A 4,957-nucleotide genomic window follows, 5' to 3' on the forward strand; every position below is an offset into this window, starting at 1 on the left:
GCCAGAAAAAAATAATTTAAAGTTTGTACAAACCAAGTTTGTTTCACTGACTCCAATCAGACAAAGATACCTTTTCCAGAAATCAAGACTGTGGATCTACACCAGTGTCTGGAGGACAACGAGAAGACAGAAGAAAATGGAACTCATGGAGATGAGAGAGAAAGGGAGCTGACACTTATCCTGTGCTTTCTGTGTTCCCAAGGATTCACTCGGTCCTCAGGACAACCATGAATTCGCCATGACTCTCCCCGCTTCAGGTGAAAAAGCTGAGGGTCAGAGAGCAACTTGCCTGATGTAGCACAGCCAGGAAATAGAGAGAGAACTTGAACCCAGGCCAGCCTGTTTCCAAACTCTTTCCAGTAAGTGGGCCACACTCCTCCCATGGTCTTAATGTTATTCAATTGACAGAGAACTGCTTGGTGGAAAAAAATTTAAAAATGAAAACAAATGGTTTCTATAAGATGGTGTAGTCACATATTTGGAGAAGAGAGATCCATTATGCAATTCACTAAAACGTGTTGAATATCTACTAAGTGTTACCAAAGCACTGAATTTCAATCATTAAAGACTCATCCCAAGTATCGTAAGTCACGTTTCAGTCCTCCCTAATACGGTTTTCCTGTATTATGTATTATGACTCTTGAATGGTCAGAAATGAGAGTGAAACTTAACAGATGAAGATGAAGACAGGATTATTATATACATGTTGTTTCTGTAAAAACTTTTCTCTAAATCTAATGTCTTTGTAATTGATCGATTCATTGTCCATGGCCTTTTTGAGAGTAAAGGTTTTGTGTTCTCTTCCACCTCCCTACCCTGGCTTTTTTTCAAAGCATTTTTCCAGTCCACTTACAGTTTAGAACAGATGTAGATGCTGGCCTGCTCCCAGAATCTTGCTGCGAAATCATAACTTCACCATTCCCCATGGACTGAGTAGTGCCGAGGTAGAAAATGACTTCAACCCACAGCAGAATCTGTGTTGCTGCCAATCCAATTTAAGCCCAAAGGAGTCACTCCTATTTGTGGCAAGTTTTTTCCTTTCCAGTTTATGCCGAGAATACATAACGCATCATATGTTGATGATTTATAGAGTTATCTGAAGGCCTCTTTCTCCTCCACTGCCCCGACATTGTCATTTGTCAATTTTGCAGACTTAACATGCAGCGAAGGAGCAAAGTTTTCAGAAAATCTGAAGCAAACAATAGATCAAGAATATCAGCCGGGCACAGTGGCTCATGCCTGAAATCTCAGGTGGGCGCCTGTAATCCCAGAGACTCAGGAGGCTGAGGCAGAGAATTGCTCGAACCCGGGAAGTGGAGGTTGCAAATCATGACACTGCACTCCAGCCTGGGCGACACAGCAAGACTCTGTCTCAAAAAAAAAAAAAAAAAAAAAAGGATATCTAGACGGCCGGCGCAGTGGCTCATGCCTGTAATCCCAGCACTTTGGGAGGCCGAGGTGGGTGGATCACTTGAGGTCAGGGGTTTGAGACTTGCCTGCCCAACATGGTGAAACCCCGTCCCTAGTAAAAATACAAAAATTAGCTGGGCTTGGTGGCAGGTGCCTGTAATCCCAGCTACTTGGGAGGCTGAGGCAGAGAGAATTATTTGAACCTGGGGAGTAGAGGTTGCAATGAGCCAAGATCGCACCACTGCACTCCATCCTGGGCAACAGAGTGAGACCCTGTCTCAAAAAAAAAAAAAAAAAAAGAAAGAAAGAAAAGAAGAAAAGAAAATCTAGACATGGTTACCAAGAAAAAGAACATGAACTCAAAGAGAAAATAAAATGGGTCTTAAAGAAAATAACTGCAAATCATTTAAAACATGAGTAAAATTAGAGCATATGACCTGGAAGATGAATACAAAATAACTTTGGGTTACTCGTGTGTACTAATGTCAGCTGTATCATTTCCCCATCACTGAGAGGTACAGGAAACTGTACTGTGTTGATAAAAAGCAGATAAGAAAGGGGATGGCTGTCAGTAACTCAGCCCATTATTACAGTAAAACTACTCCAGAAAACCTCTGGCTCAAAATGCTGCAACATACAACAGCAGGAACACAAAGTGACCAAAAAATATTGTTACAACTGTCCATTCCAGAAACGTTTAGAGATGATCCACCACGAGATGGCCTTGACCAGGCGTGGCTGAACATATTCATTATAGCTAAAGCAGATGCATCATGTGGTATTCTCATGACAAATTTCAGGGCCCAAAGAAGCTAGTCAGGATCCTGTTTTCCACTTGCTTCAATATATTTAAGCTCCTTGAACTATGATATCCTCCCAAACAGGCTCGCTGACTTCATTCACTGAGGCACCCACCAAATATTTGTTGAGCTCTTACCATGGATCAGGAACTGTTCAAGGCACTGGACATAGGGTGTTGAACAAGAAAGAAAGACATGATCCTTGCTGTCGTGAAGCATTCATTTCAGAGTCACACTTCTTCTGTTCACACACAAGTGAAGCGATATTGGTATTTCAGAGTGAATGTGCTTTATAACCAATATCGATATTTTTCTTCTCTAGAGGCTCCCTTTATTTCTTAGTCACAAAACAAATATTTTTGAAAGCAATGAAAACTTGGAACTTTTAGAAAAGCTGTTTATTGCTAGAAATGGGCTAAGCTTACCTTTTCCTAAAATATCTGTAGAATGAAAACATAATCCAAAAAGACACACATTCACCAAGAGTGTTGCACGCTGGCCTTTGACTTACATAACTCTAAGGAAATAACTAGTTTCTATTAATGTTTGATGAACTTTGACAAATTAGCACAAAGGATTAGATCAAATGAACTGTATGCACTGTCTGAACAAGAGGACTAAGCGAAAAATAAAATAAAATAAAATAAAATAAAAACCCACTCTTACAAGGAATGTTGGACTCCAGTATACCCTCCTAGAGAAGAAAACGGAGACTCCTCGATGTAGAGCAACTGGCTCTAAAACACAGAATTAGGGTAAAGGGAAGGAGGTCACTGGAGCGGCAAGGGCGGGCGTGAGCCCTTGATGATGATCGCTAGATTTCAGCTCTGCGTCGATACGGGCTCACTTCCTTCACATGGGGAAACAAATAACAATAAAAAAAATAGGGAGAGTAGCTAGAAGCCAAGGCTCAGCTGGCAACAACAGGAAGCAGCCGCAAGCTGAATGCCACTGTGGCCACTTCAAATGGCAGAAGGTGAGAAACCAGCACAGCCGGCAACTAAAAATGAACTTGCAAGCATGAGCAGGCAGAAATCAGGATTTCAGCCTCTGGGGATGCAACAATGAAAAAGACCTGGGGGCCTCTGTTCTGAGAACTCTGAGATTAGAAGAGGAAATAGATGAATTACACGATGTGATAAAAGGGGTGAAGAGTCAAAATGAGAAACACAGTGAACCTGGGGATGGGGGGTGGGGCAGATGATTAATTCAGTCCAGTAACACAGGTATCACAGAGAAGGGATTATGCTCTGGGTATTGAAGTATAAATAGGAGTTTTCCAGGCAGACAACTTGGAAAGACCATAGCATTTCAATTTGGAAAACAGCAAGCTTACAGATAATGAACTAAAATCATGTATTATGGCTGAAGCTTAAACATCAAGGGGGAAAAACAGCAGATAAATCTGGAGAAGTAGGTAAGGACTTTGGATATTATTCTGAGGAAAGCCAGTGAAGCATTTTGTTTCGTTTGTTTAACTTTGTTTTGAAAATAAATATAAGCTTACAGAAAAGTTGCCACAATAAAAAAGATTGTACAACATACCTGCATACCATTTATCTACTGTTAACATGTTGCCGCATTTTTCATTCTCCCTCTCTTTCTTTCTATATATATATATCATTTTTTGAACCCTTTGAGAGTAAATCGCATACAGTCATTGAAGTGATTTCATTAGTGGGAGAACATGATCAGATTTGTGTTTTAGAACAGTCACTCTCATGGGGGTAGGGAGTTCTTCAGGAATATATACCAGAGGCCTGGAACTAAACTAATGAGAAATTAAATGAGGGGTATGTCTGTGGGAATGGAGAGGAGAGAGTACATTCGAGAGAGAAGTAAATTTTGCCAATTGCATGTGGTATCTGAGGGACAGGGGTGAAAAGAGTGGAATCTGAGTTTTGGGACTGGGTAATTGAGCGGTGGAGACCCTGTCAAGACAGAGAATAATAAACAGAACATAAGAAAAATATGAATAGTTTATATCTATTGGATGCTAATTATATGCTAGGCACAGTTCCTAACACTTTAGGTATATTAATCCATTTAATCCTCAAAACAATCCTAACAGGTTTGTTCTTTTATTAACTTCATTTTACAAATAATTTAAACAAAACTTGTTTAGAGAAAAAAAATTAAAATTAAAAAACGTGTTTTGGCCGGGCGCAGTGCTCATGCCTGTAATCACAGCACTTTGAGAGGCCGAGGCAGGCGGATAGCTTGAGGTCAGGAGTTCGAGACAAGCCTGGCCAACATGGTGAAACCCAGTGTCTACTAAAAATAGAAAAATTAATTGGGCGTGGTGGCATGCACCTGTAATCCCAGCTACTGTGGAGAATGAGGCATGAGAAGCACTTGAACCCAGGAGGTGGAGGTTGAAGTGAATGGAGATCATGCCCCTGCGCTTCAGCCTCTGTCTCCCAAAATAAATAAATACATAAATAAATATACATGTTTTGAGGAGAAAAATGATAGAGTCATTTTTGGGGACAAAAAGTATAACCTACTCTTTCTAGAAGCTCCTCCAAAAAGATCAAGGGAAATGTGGGGCCATGGGTCAAGGAATTGTCTAGGAAAACTTGGAACATTTAAGTTTCATTCACATCAAGATATAGCTTGCCATGCTCCAAACCTCCAACCTGAGCTTAAATACTGAAGATTACATTCATTTTGTATGTAATTTTATGTCTATAATGCTGGAGATTATGTACACATTATATTAATATAACTTTAGCTCACCCAGCAAA

General features: G+C 40.3%; 1 protein-coding gene across 1 annotated transcript in view; it reads right to left on the reverse strand.

Moving 5' to 3' along the window:
* TMEM2 (transmembrane protein 2) overlaps positions 1-2,471 on the reverse strand; it is a 142,489-nt gene extending 140,018 nt beyond the window's left edge. Inside the window, exons 1-2 of the mRNA XM_011970187.1 lie at positions 2,348-2,471; positions 854-1,189 (exon numbers count right to left, since the gene is read on the reverse strand). The gene's annotated coding sequence lies outside the window, so the exon portion shown is untranslated. The remainder of the gene's footprint in view (positions 1-853; positions 1,190-2,347) is intronic.
* Positions 2,472-4,957: the final 2,486 nt, after the last annotated feature.

The sequence above is a fragment of the Mandrillus leucophaeus genome, unplaced genomic scaffold (genome assembly GCF_000951045.1).
Source record: "Mandrillus leucophaeus isolate KB7577 unplaced genomic scaffold, Mleu.le_1.0 Scaffold93, whole genome shotgun sequence".
Lineage (NCBI taxonomy): Eukaryota > Metazoa > Chordata > Mammalia > Primates > Cercopithecidae > Mandrillus > Mandrillus leucophaeus.